Raw genomic sequence first — 14,520 nt, forward strand, 5'->3', positions numbered from 1 at the left:
GCCTTCAATTTTGAATAAATCCCCAACAGTATCACCAGCAAAGCACCCCCACACCATCACACCTCCTCCTCCATGCTTCACGGTGGGAACCAGGCATCTAGAGTCCATCCGTTCACCTCTTCTGCGCCGCGCAAAGACATGGTGGTTGGAACCAAAGATCTCAAACTTGGACTCATCAGACCAAAGCACAGATTTCCACTGGTCTAATGTCTATTCCTTGTGTTCTTTAGCCCAAACAAGTCTCTTCTGCTTGTTGCCTGTCCTCAGCAGTGGTTTCCTAGCAGCTATTTTATCATGACGGCCTGATTCACACAGTCTCCTCTTAACAGTTGTTCTAGAGATGTCTCTGCTGCTAGAACTCTGTGTGGCATTGACCTGTTCTCTAATCTGAACTGCTGTTAACCTGTGATTTCTGAGGCTGGTGACTCAGATTAACTTATCGTCCGCAGCAGAGGTGACTCTTGGTCTTCCTTTCCTGGGGCGGTCCTCATGTGAGCCAGTTTCTTTGTAGTGCTTGATGGTTTTTGCGAATGCACTTGGAGACACTTTCAAAGTTTTCCCACTTGTTCGGACTGACTGACCTTAATTTCTTAAAGTAATGATGGCCACTCGTTTTTCTTTACTTAGCTGCTTTTTTCTTGCCATAATACAAATTCTAACAGTCTATTCAGTAGGACTATCAGCTGTGTACTGTATCCACCTCCTGCACAACACAACTGATGGTCCCAACCCCATTTATATGGCTTGAAATCCCACTTATTAAACTTGACAGGGCACACCTGTGAAGTGAAAACCATTTCAGGTGACTACCTCTTGAAGCTCATCAACAGAATACCAAGAGTGTGCGGAGCAGTAATCAAAGCAAAAGGTGGCTACTTTGAAGAACCTAGAATATAAGACATATTTTCAGTTGTTTCAGACTTTTTTGTTCAGTATATAATTCCACATGTGTTGATTCATAGTTTTGATGCCTTCAGTGTGAAGCTACAATATTCATAGTCATGAAAATAAAGACAACTCTTTGAATGAGAAGGTGTGTCCAAACCTTTGGTCTGTACTGTATATTGTTTTTATATTACATTAATCAGAAACATAGGGAGCATATTTTGCAATATAGAATCCTTGTAAAAAATTTTACTTCTGTTTTTAAGGTGGTGGAAACCCAGATGAGAAAAAAAATAGAGCAACTTAAGGAACTATTTTTGGAAAGTGAGGATGTGTATAAGCAGATGATGGCCACTATGGGACAAATTACTGAAAGGATGACAGAGTCTCTCAACTCCCTCCAGAAGATTCAAGAGTCCCTCCACAGTCTTTCTGGTCCAGATGTTGCAACAGTTCTGGCAAAACTTAAGGTAACTGCTTAAATGAGTGAAAAACTTAATGACTACTGACATATTTGTTAACTTTTGGTGTTGTGTTGGGTAGGAACATAAACTGCTTAACTTACTTTCTGCTTTTTGAAACTTCCACCTGAAAAACCTCTTTAAATGTATGATATTTAAGATCTGTAAGCTGAACTCAGCAGCTGTGGAGATTAAGTAGGAGCCTTCTGTAATGGTAACATCTATCTCTGCAGGAATTATGTCGACAGCTCCACACTGAAGATGAGCAGGTGCATAGGTTGCTTGAGGATGTGCAGGTTCTGGCCTCCATAGCCAGTCCTGGGAGCCTCCAGAGTCTGTCCGTTAGTGGGATTCAGCTGGAGGAGAAGGTCAGAAACACCCATCAGCTCTTCTCTGAAGTGGAGGAGCAGACTGAGAGGAATATCCGACATCTTGACACGTAAGTTCACATTTACATTCAGCTTTAATGTTCTTGGAACACATGGATGTAATCATTTAAATGCCATTATGTACAAATTGAATAAGAATCCATATGTATCAGGATAATCTACCTCAGTGGCCACATTATTGTTTTGTTTTCTTTTATCTACAACGGCCCTAACCCTCCTACGTAATAATCGTACTTTCTAACAAAGGTGTAACTGCAATTTAGTCGTTTTTGTCTGAATTTGTTAAATTGGATGCTACGTGTTTTTTATATGCTTTTATGTATATTTCTTAATTAGAAAAGAGTTGACCTTGAAGCTGCCATTAATATTTAAACTTTTTACACACAAGCTGTAAAAACTAGAGTCTGACAGGAATACAGGTGAAATGGGAGATTAAAACAGAGCCTGGGCAAGTTGAACTTGTTTTTTGGACTAGGTCCTATTTTATGTAGCAAAGTCTTTCCTCTTTGTAATCATTCCAATGTATTGTATATTGTGTGATCTGTGGATTAAGCTTGTGACCTTTGCATGTTTTTTATGTGCTACAGGCTGCAAACAGAGAAAGAGCAGCTGGAAAAGTGGCTTCATGAAGCTGCGGAAAATGCACTGAAGGTGAAGGATTGTACTCTTCTACAAGAAGAAGCACTTCATCAAAGGTAAACTGCTCTGTAGTTTTTAAAGTTAAAAAAACAAAAAATCAAAATGCTGAGTTGTAACTAATCAATATTATTGGTTAAAATTTATATTTAAAAAAACATATACCACATGATTGACAGTGCTGCAATATATTGCATAAATGTATTCAAATGTACAAAATCATTAGATATTTAACTCATTTTCTTTAAACAAATATGACATTTGGATTAAATTTGTACCACCTTAAATAAATATTCAACTCCAGATGCTTCTGCTTTTGGCATAAACCATATTTCCGTATTTTTTAAATACGATAAATTACATTTACTGTAAATATTTAGTAAAACTATTTTATTTAGATAACCAGAGATGCTCACAACATCTGAGAAGTGTTCATGTAGCAAATGAAGAGCTTCCATTCAGCAATAAGCAGTGTTTGTAATTAAAATGTATGCCTCTATGACTAGAATTTGTTTGCCCCCTAATCTGCTTATTAAAAGAAAACCCCAACATGAGAAAGCTTCACTGTTTTCTCTTTAATCACATTGAGAGTCTGATTGATGGGTATATGACTATGATTTGTTTTTCTGTGCTCTGCAGAGGGAGGACAGAGCTTGTTTCTGAGCTTGTATCATCTTTAAGAAGCAGCAACCTTCAGCAGTCAGTGCTGCTGGAGCAGAGCTGTGAACTGGTTGAGCAATACCAGAACTTCTACACAAACATTGGAGGTGGCTCAGAAGAGGTGACACCCTCGCTGAGAAAGGATTTTGAAGGATTTCAGAGTTTGGTTAAATCCATTCAGTCATGGATTGAAGATCTGAGAACGAATGTGGACTTGTCTCTTGGGGAAAATAGTGAAATTAGGACTTCAGCAGAGCAACAACTTCATCGTGCTCAGGTAAGAAACGACAAGCCTTCTCAAAATATTCTGCAATAAAAAACATAAGTTTTTCAGTGTCATGTAAAGGTGTTTGGACAGCCTAAAATAACACAAAATTAACTGCCAAACTTTTTTAACTATTAGTTTTTCACCATTCAGCCTCTACTTTATAACGGTCTTTATAAGAGGCCATTATAACTGACGTTATAATACTTGGCCATTTGTGAATCTTATATGAAAAATATCACCTTCTGATATCAATTGAATTCACCTTAACCGTCTGGTGGCAGAAACCATAAGACTGACTTTCTGGCAGCAATGGTTGAGTTATTCCGGGTTAGGCAGGTATACCTACATTTTGCATAATAAATTATGTAATATTGATTGCGCCGTACTTCAAAAATATTTGTCAGCACCACCTTTCAGTCCTCTGTGAAATGTGGTGGGGGCAGCATCATACTGCGGGCATGCTGTTTTTCAGCAGGAACAGGAAAGCTGGTCAAGGTTGGTGGGAAGATGAGTAGAGCTAAATAAAGGGCAATCCTGGAAGAAAACCTGGTAAAGGTGTGAGACTGGGTGGGAGGTTCACAAAGACCCTAAACATATAGCAAGAACTATGGAATGATCTAGATCACAGCATGTTTGACAGAATGGCCAAGTCAAAGTACAGACCTAAATCTAACTGAAACTCTGTGAAGACTTGAATATTGATTTTGATAGACACTCTTGTCCCAGCTTTACTGAGCTTAAATTATTCTGCTGAGAAAAAATGGTTATAATTTCTTGCCAGTAAGTCGGACATTGGCGTGCCTTTCCTCCCCTGTCCTCATCTCTAGGATCTGCAGGGGTAGAGAACGAGGTGTGGCTGGGAAAGTGATTTTGTTAGTGGCTGCTTGACATTATGAGGATTCTAGCTGTGACTCCTCCTTCCTGGGCTGGACTGTTAGTTTAATGTTGTAGTTAAAGATGCTGAGTTTTCTACCAGCGTCTTTGTTTGTGTGCAGTTCAGAGTGTTTTAATCCATGGCTGGAGCACAACACATTTATTATTTCCTTCCACTTCACAATTACGGCTACTTTTTGTTGGTCTGACATGTTAATGTGAAAAATTTCAAGGAATATCAATATGTTTGCAAAGCTAAAGTTGGTCCAGCTTTTTCTAAGCTAAGTTGTATCCATGTACTCTGCATAAATGATACTAAAGTGACTCATAAGCTGAACAAACTGGGATTGCCAGTTAGAGTCGATGTACAGTAATCTGTTAAATAAACAGAGTCAAAGTGGCTTTCTGTCACTTCTCATTCTGCTTACATCTGAATTTTCGGAAACGTCTGTGATTTATTAAAAACTGTTTTATTTTCAGGATGTGTTAAATGCAACAACAGAAGCAGAGGATCGCCTGGAGGAGCTCAGAGTTACTGGAGACACTCTAAGCCAAAGACTGTTGCACAGAGAAGACCTGAAGCAGGAGGTTCAGGTGAAGATTCAGAAAACAGAAGAACACTGGAAGAACCTTTTAGAATTGGTTCAGCCTTATTACAGGTGACAAGAGCCAGAAATATCTCTTCAAAATCTCAGAATATTAAAGCATTCAAATTCAAAACACAAACAGTGGAAACAACACCTTCTGTATTATTAAGGAGCTTTTTGAATTTCCTCTCCTTCTGGTGCCATAGAGTGCTGCAAGATGATTTAGAGCTCACCTCTCTCTTCTTGACGAGTAGACAGGAGGCTTGCTACAGAGTGGAGGAGCTGCAGCACCAAGCTGAGCAGCTTCCTTCTTTATTCCCCTGGCCTGGCACAGCTGAGCGTGCACAGGCCTGCCTTCTTGCCCGTCAGCTGCAGACTGAATCTGATACACTGAAAGTAACCCTCATCAACCTGGATGAGAGGAGGATGGACCTAGCTGAGAAAACCAGGAACGCCATCTGGAAAGATGCCTCCTGGGATAAGTTAGATACCCATTGGTCAGCGCTTATGGCAGAAGTAAAGGTGAAAAGTTTTTTGTTGTGATCACCATGCAGTTGTGTTAATATGATAATGCATTATAGACTTATTTAAATGACATCTTTGTCATTGATTTCTCACGTTGTTTTTTTTTTTTTACAAGTTCACAGATCTTTTGAGGTTTTCATAGTCAATAACTGAGAACCTACAGATAAACCCACATATCTTAGTTTTGTTCATGCATGATTTTACTTTCTAACAAACGGGAGTTGGTCACCACACATTGATGTCAGACGTTGCTAAAGAGGCCATGATGAACAGGTTTAAAGTTGTTTTTCTAAAGAGCCTTTATAAAATGATTTGAAATTTAAACATTTGTAACATACCATTTTAGAAAAATCTAAGAGAAATATGAGTCCTCTAACTGTTGCCTGATCTGCCTGAAATGTCCACAGGGTTTGTGCACCAACCTTGAGAAAGGTTTGAGTAATGAGGAACACTTTGACCAGTTGCTGCAGGACTGCCACCATCATTTGACAACCCTTCATGAGAGGATGACAGCTTGCCAAGCCCAAAAAGACAACTCAGCTAGTCTGAACCCTGATGCAGCAGCCCTGGAGGTACGACTCTTCAAGACACCGTGCTCATTCTGTTCACGCTCACTTAATTAAACACATTATGTTCCTTTGATAATAAATCCTCAAATTAAGGGAGGAATTTAAACACTATTCCACCTATATCACACATTTATCCTTCTCTCTTTCCCCTTCCCAGGCTTTGCTGAAACAAGTAGCAGAAGTTGAAAAATACCTTTTAGCCCTTGAAACGCTCAGGGACTCCCTCACAGGCGATTCCACAGCAGAGGCCCAAGCCAGGCTTTCAGAGCAGGTCAGTGATCTCCAAAACCACAAGAGGGCGATAGAGTGTGGCATCAAAGAACAACTGGCATCCCTTCTACAGAATGAAGGACTTCAGCAAGTTAGGAAAGAAGCCTCCCTTTTACTGACAGATCTAAGTGAGCTTGCCAAAGATGTGGAGGAGCTTTTTGTGTTGGCAGATATCTGCCAGCTGACACAGCAGTGGTGTGCAGTACAGGTAACATTAATGAATGTTGTAAATTGTCACTATATCCCCAAATAACATATGTCAAAAAATACACGTGTGCTTTCAATAAAACAGGCATTTGTGTTTCTCAGGAGTGTGATAAACAGATGACAGAGTTGGATTTCAGAGTTAATGACCTGCAGAGGATGAGAGAAACACAGGAAACGCTTCCGGCTGATGCCACTTTTGCTGTCAGTGCTGTTGTGAAAAACTTCCTCAGGTACACTGTCTCAATTTATGACAGACATAGTTGTACAGTCATGTATTTTGACGAAAAGCAGATAATGCAATTTAGTTCGCTGGAAAAATCCAGCTTTAATTAAATTATGTTCCTCACTCTGTTGTTGTTGTTTGGTTAGTTTTTTAGTTATTCTAACAAAACAAATTCTTTAGCGCAAAGTTGATCAAATTTGCCTCTCATTAGGCTCATCAAAAATTACATAGCCTTCACGGCAGAGAGTAACAGAGTTCATAAATGATGTAGGTTCTGTTACAATAAGCAAGAGTAAATTCACTTTTATTACAGCATTTTTCACATGATTTTGTGTCCCAAATCTAGCCTCAGGTCTGTTTTTAACCTGAAGAAGCAAGGATGTGTAGAAGTAACTGCTGAGACAGTAGGAGGACTCATCGGAGATCTTCAGCAGTGGATCCAAACAGTACAAGTTCAGACATCATCATCCAGTCAGGTAAAATACAAACATGTCCATCTGTACGGTCTGAACTAAGCATAAGCCAGGTTGACATTTAGCAAAAAAGAAAATACCATCTAACAGTATATACACAAAAAATTAAGAAACAAATGCTCCTAAATTAAAACATTGCAAAAGTGATCGCTAAAGTTTGTAAGATTTTTGACAAAAACAGTCACATTGAAGCTTTTTCTTGATAAGATATTATTTAAATTTAGCTTCAGCTTCAACAGGCTTTCTGTGCTTTTGTCATTTAAAAAAGCAACAGCCTCAAAAAGCTTCTCTGGGCATACACTTTGTATTAATATAACATTACATTTTGTGAAGCTCAGACAATACCACAGATTTCTCTCAAAAGAATGTTTTTTTTTATTCTTTTATTTCATTAGGCTTTAAAATGCCACATTTAATACAAGAGAAATACCTCTCTTCTCCTCTTTATTTCTTGGTAAATATAAAAGACGGGATTTTGCTAATTCCAATTTGCTCAAGGTTTGCTTTTGGACTGTGATAAAGAACATCCATGTAGAATCAGGTATAAACAAAAGCACTGAACCTTATTACAAATAGCTAAAACAATTTTTATTTATGTTTTTGTTCTCTCATAGGCTGCTCTGGATAAAGGTTACCAGCTTCAACAAGCACTTTGTGATGTACTCGCCCAACAGAGCATTCTTATAAATTGTCTAGGAGAAGAAGTGACGACGACTCTGGTGAAAAGTGCTTCAGAGGTTCTGCGTGAAAGCCAACGAGCAAGTGACTCTATTTCTAAACACCTGGTGAGAATATTCTCATTTCAAGAATTCAACAGCTATATGCACGTAACATTAATATGTTGGGACAATTTGACAGTTGTTGTTTAATGGATTTAACAGGTTTGCCATGATCAAATGCAAACAGATATGCCAAACCGAGCTGGAACTGCAAATTCAAATTCAGACGTCAGAGCTCGAGATGCCTGGGATCCTATCTCGTCCACTGCAACAGACAAGAAAGACTCAGACAGTCACCAAGAGGGCAACAAAAGTGAAAACCAGGAAACGCTCAGCATTTTAACGAAACCGCAAACCTGTTTATTACAAGCATCAAAGGATGAAACTGACGCCACTAAACCAAATCAAGAAGACATCTCTTTTAGATGCACAACAGGGAGAATCATGGAGGTGAACAAAGAAGATGCTTTTTGTGCAGATAGCCTAGATGCTTTAGGATCAAAAGTGCCTCAATCAGCTTCAGGAGAAATTGACCATCAGACTTCTATTGAGTCAAAGGATGAGAATGGTACTCAAAGCAGTTTGCATGAGATAGTTTCTGGAAATACTACAAAGACTTTCATATCCAACTCGATAAACACTGAAGCATTGCACAGAGACTGTTCCTCAGCCTTGGTCTTAGATCTGTCTGATTCAGACAACCCCAAAGAAGTCAGTAAATTACCCAGTGTCACATCCCTAAGAGAATCAACTGAAGCAACCATTCCTGCCATTAACGTGCCGAATCTTCTCGTAACACAATCAGAGAGGTTTGATGCCTTAAATGAAAATCTTTCTGAGAGAACAACACAAGTTTTTACAGTTGAACCTGTGGTTGAGAGACAAAAAACACAGCAACTGGAAAACACTGGTGCCTACAGTCCAGATGTACTCAGGTGCAATCAGGAAGAAGAGCTCACTGAATTCCTCGAGAAGGCAACTAGATTTTCCACAGTTTCAGCCCGTCCAGAGTCAGACAAAACTCCAATGGAATCCTGCATAACAGCTGCACAACCAGAGACTTTTAAGGCAGGTACTGATGCAACAGAACAAGATGAGCATAGCAGGCAAGTTAGAGGAAGCCCAGATAAAGTGTTCACCGTAGTGTTGGAGCTGCAGTCATGGAACATACAACAAAGTGGATATATTGGAGCCAGCAGGCCAGATGGTTTTAGGTGGTCACAAGAAACTCAGCATGATAATACAAAGCTGGAAGAAACTTCAAACACAGGATTTCCTGAGATGAAATCAAGATTCTCACCCACTTTAGGCAGCCCGGATTTACATGAAAAAGAATCTGATTCTGAATCAACCCCCCTGGTCTTCGAACATGCAGAAGAGAAAGGTTTAAGTGGCCAATCAGAAAGCAAAGAGAATCATACAACCCACATAATAAACAATGGTGAGGCACTGACTCTGTCTAAATCATGTTGCACTGACACCAAATGTCAGGTCAGTGTTGAGCATTCAGCTGAAATGACATTCCCAGTCAGCAAAACAGAGGCGACTATCTGTCAGTCTGAGGGAAAAACTAAGAGCCCTGTTCTGTGCTCTGCAGAGGATTCGATGCCAAATCCAGATGAAACTGAAACAGTGAAACTAATTGTTGCAACTGACGAAAAACCACTCACAACTGCTCACGCAATGAACATAGGTGCAGCAGGTGAGGGGGCGGCACAAGGAGGAGCGAATGATTCTGGATGTACAGATGGGAAACACTATGCTATAACAGCAGGACAAGAAAATGCTTCTCTGCTAAATGAAGAAAAGAAATGGAGACGAAATAGAGTTCTGAAAGAAACGGTGTTGCCACTGGAAAAGGTAAGCTGGATGGATTAATGTATTATTTAGCACATTTGTTCTATTCAGTTTTTTACAGTGTATTACTTTGACAGCATTACAAAAATGTTTTGCATTTAAACTGTAGGTGATAAACAGTTTCTGTGTCTCTCAGCAACCTGCCTATACAAGCAATTTGGTGGTGGGGATGCTTCTTTTCAGCTGGGAGCTAAGATCATACTAATCTTTATGTGCATGGGCCCTGATCATGGCACTGTATTTACAGTCGTCTAGTTTGAGGATTGTTCGTTTTATGCCACATGATAGATAATCATGTCGATTTTTGACCCGATCCTCCCTTTGTGACCATCTTAAGGTCACCCTGATTATCGAGATGGCTTTACAGATAATCTACTGAGATATTCCTGCTGTGTGTGGTGTGTTAAGAGTGATCTAGTCTGCTTAGAAGGACCCCAGGACCAACATGTTGGATTGTCTTGGCCCAATCTCCTGGTGTGTGGTTGATGTATCTCGAGGACAAACAAACATGCAGCCTGTTGAATGTGACATGTAGCCAATCAGAAAGCAAGGTGACGAAGTTCCCCGTGAAAAAACAAACACAACTCACCTCCATATCATAGTGTAGCAAGTAGAGCCCCTGCTCACACTGTCTCCATTCCTTTAACCAACGCCTTTTCTTTTTGTAATGTTTTTTTTCTGTTAGAATTAGTCCACAAACTATCTTTGTTGCTTCTTCCTAATCAGCATGTTTATTTACTCTGATTTCATCTTTGATCTCGAGAGGTTTTGCAGGATATCCTGTCTGACTTCTGAATGTTTGAGAGTGAAATCTGTTCATGTGTCTGTACACCACACACTGTAGAACCAAAACTTTTATATCTACAGTTTTTTTATCGTCATGTGTAGCGTCTCTTAGGTTTGGAAAATTAACTGACAATTTTAAAACCTCGCCGTGTGAACCAGGCGTTATTTGGTTGGTGATGGCCTATTGTTACTCCTGTGAAAGCAGTGGACCAGCAAGAGCATTGTTGTTAATCCGACCAGAGCAGTTTGGGCGTGATGAAGTTGTAGCCTTGGTATGAGGCCTACATGGTTGGTTCTGCTTCATATTCTCAGACTAATCCACTCTGATGTGTGTGGAGACTGTCATGGTTAAGCTGTCACTGCCTCTACCAGGTGTCCCCAGGCTACAACTGGAACCCTGAAATACTGCCATCCTGATAATGAAGCATTACATCTCACCACTGGAGTTTTGCGCAGAGGAAATCTTCATCTGTCTGTGGTTCAGTGATTCTTAGTGTTTGTGTTATAGTCTGGTGTGAATGGAGCTTTAACAGGAAGCCATCACAGAGGCCATAATGTCCAATTCAAATCGGTGTAATAGGGCATTAATTACAAAGGTTAAAAATGACCAAGTTAAACTCTCTGTAACTTCTGGATAAATGTATTTTTTACGTATTGATAACTTGGATGTTGCAGATGAATACATCAAGTTGTCCTCAATCAACCTGTCCTGAAGCAAGGTTGTCTTTGACATTTACAAAGACATCTTGCAGTCAAGTATGAGTGAGAGACCAAGAGAGCACATAAATGACATTTTAAAGCTGTAATTTTATGTTAAATTATATGCTGGTTTTAGCACATTTTTGTTTTTTTCCTTCCCTTACTATTTACCATTTGAATGTCATCCATCTGCTAAAGTTCGTTTTGAAGCAAAAAGTAGCTAAGATTTTAGATAAATGGTAGACACGTTGGGGTCAATGCTAAGGAACATTTTTTTGAAAGTCTACTTCCTAACACCCTTTCCTGCCATAACAAAGTAGCTATCATTTCTTTCAGTTAAAGTTTCCACATGCATGAAATATTTCTTTAGGAATTTGTCAGTAAGACAATTTGTCATTACATCGTCATTCTTTGTCCCAGTTAACAAATGGTTTCAAACAGAAACCAGTTGTGAACTAAACCGTGGTCTGTTATATGACACCAGTTCATGTTTTAAAGTTACATTTTGTAGTTTTACCAGAGTTTCAGCTGGAGCTTCTAGCCTGTCTTCCTCAATTACAAATGCAAGTATGTGAAAGCGATGTAAGACATATTTGCATTTGAACAGCTAGACAAGTACCTGGTGTACAAGGGGTTTACATCGCAATTAGAGGAATTTCTGCTGTTGTGCAGGTTCAACAGAGAGCCAAGATGCACATGTGCATATATGAAATACATCCCTAACACCAGCAAATTAGCTTTGTGTTCTTTTGCATTTTGAATCTATCAGCTGACAAATCAGAGACCAAGAGTTCTCTTAAAGGGACAGGAACAGGATTGTAGTACTACTGTTTAGGATATCTAAATAGTTGTTTTTTTTCAAACAAGTAAACCTCTGCTACTACACAAGACCAAACAGATTTTACCTCTAAAAGTTCATTTCGCATACTTTATTTAAAAGAGACATCTTTAAGTATTTTTCTAATTAAAGGACTACTTATAACCATTTTTGAATTGCTGTATTTTCAACTTTCAGCAAAATCTAGAATCTAATTACTTAAACTAAAAATTATTTTTTAAATTAGGTCTTCTTTTAGGTTTTTTAGCCATATCAATATTAAAAATACAGTTTTTCCAAACTTCTAAAGTGGAAGATATTTTTTGGTTTTCCATTTCCTTGTTGCAAATCTGAACCATGTTTTCATATCCTGTTCTCACACCGTATAGAAACCAGCCACACTGCAAACCTTAGCGGTGCCCCTGATATTTAGCAAGGCACCTCCCTTTTTGTAATCTAGTAAACTTATCAGTTCATTTCCAGTTTTTGGTGTCAGTCTAGTCTGGCCGTGCTGTGAGAAATCTTATGTTGGTTTTATGTGATCAAAGGGAATCCTTCAGCCCCAGGGCACCCTACTCTTCCTCACTCACTCGGGCACATTCTTGTGTTAACTGTACTGACTCGCCTGGCCACTGACAGCCTGATTTGTGCCGTGGTGGAGGCGGGAAAAAAGAACAGGAAGCCCTGCTATTATCTGTGGACAAACATGGTGAAGAAAGGCAAAAATGTGATGCCACCCTGGCTTCTTTCTGTGTAGCCTCAGAACCAAGACATCATGGAGCCTGAGAGGACTACGCCAGGGTTACCATGTGATCCCGGTGCTGAAGACTTGACACATGGACCACCAGGAACCTACAACTACAGGTCCAGCTTGCAGGAAAGTTTATGTGAGATTCAGGGCTTGGTGGAGCAAAGTAGCCTGATAAAGGTGAGTAATAACTGGTTGTTAAACAGGTCTGTTGCTAAAATGTAAAAAGCTTCTGTTCTAAACTGACTGGATGAAAAAAAGAAAGACTGAATGAGTCACAAATGTTTTCACTTATAATTTTGTGTACACGGTATACACAATCTGACAATTGTATCTCTAAATGAAATACTTTTTAAAAATGTGGTTTGGCGACTTTAAACAAGTTCAGATCTTTGTTTCCAAATGAAGCAAGAAGGAATTTCTGAATGCATGTCGCAGTGAAGAGAAAAGAGTAAGAGTGTTTTGACTGATGTTCATGTATTCCCATGATGCTGCCAAAAGGAGTACCAACAGGAAGGATTTATGAGATAGAGCCATTTCCTGTGGGGTCATTAGAGGATCTAATCACACTTTATATGGACTGAGAGAAATGAACACAGTTATGTTAGAATATTTAAATTCTTTGTTTACCTTTACAAGATGTTGATGTTTTTGCTTTTTTTGATAAATTATCGCAATGGTATTACTTGACTTATTTATGTGTAGTCAATTGCAAAGGTATTTTTGCACAATTTGCACATCCATAAACGTCAGGATATTTTATTAGGATTTTGTGAGATATACCAACACAAAGCACTGCTTAACTGAGTGGAAAATGATTCCCGGTTTTCAAAATATTTTCTAAAAACAAAATCTAAAACGTGTGGTGTGCATTTTCATTCACCTTTGCTTATTCAATACTTTGTCGAGCTGCCTTTTGCTGCAGTTAAAGCTTTTTGTGTATGCCCATTTTTCTTACCTCAAATTTAGTAAGATCAAATGGAGCACATTTGTCATTATCAAATTAGGTTTGGGTTTTGACTAGGCCATCCCTTGGTAGGCTCGCAAATGTTCAATACTCTACATTTTCAAATGATGGATTAAAAATTTTTCTGTGAGATGTTCAAAGGTTGTTTCATCACCTAAACCTGCTTTAAACTTCTCAACAATTTTATCTCTAACCTGCTTGGGCTTTATGACCACGCAGGCTGTTTATTCACTAATGTTCTCTAACAAACCTCTGAGGCCATCACACAACAACTGGAGTTACACTGGGAATAAAGTACCACAACATACATTCTATAATTATGCGACCTTCAATGGCAATTTGTTTCACCTGGTTTTTTTAGGGGAATCGGAGAGATGGAGGTTTAATCCAAATGCAGGCTATGCATTTTAGATTTTTATTTGTAAAAAATGTGATAGTCATGTAGAATGTTTCTTCCACTTCAATTTTGCACTACTTTCTTTTGGGCTATGGCATAAAATCCCAATATAATATTTTGAAGTTCTTATTTGTAACATTCCAATGTGGAAAATTCCCATCATCTATATCAAATAATATGAATGTCACTTGCATTTCTTTAATTTAGAGAATGCCCCATATGGATCTAAAATGTTACCTGAAGTCCTTCCCTGGTGATGCAGACAGTCGATTAGCGCGGACAGTTCAACATATTCTGGCTTGCAGATATCAGTCAGCACGACTTAATGCCGCAGCTATGGCTAAACAGTTGGAAGAAGCACAGGTATGTGAAGCACATCTGAGTTATTCCATCAAAAAAGATATTTTATAAATGTGAATGAAAAAGAATGTTGTGACTGAAGATTTTATGTTTGCCTACTTTGTCAAACCTGTTGCCCTTAAAAAATTATTTTTTAATTTTACA

The sequence above is a fragment of the Girardinichthys multiradiatus genome, chromosome 15 (genome assembly GCF_021462225.1).
Source record: "Girardinichthys multiradiatus isolate DD_20200921_A chromosome 15, DD_fGirMul_XY1, whole genome shotgun sequence".
In the NCBI taxonomy this organism is placed as follows: domain Eukaryota; kingdom Metazoa; phylum Chordata; class Actinopteri; order Cyprinodontiformes; family Goodeidae; genus Girardinichthys; species Girardinichthys multiradiatus.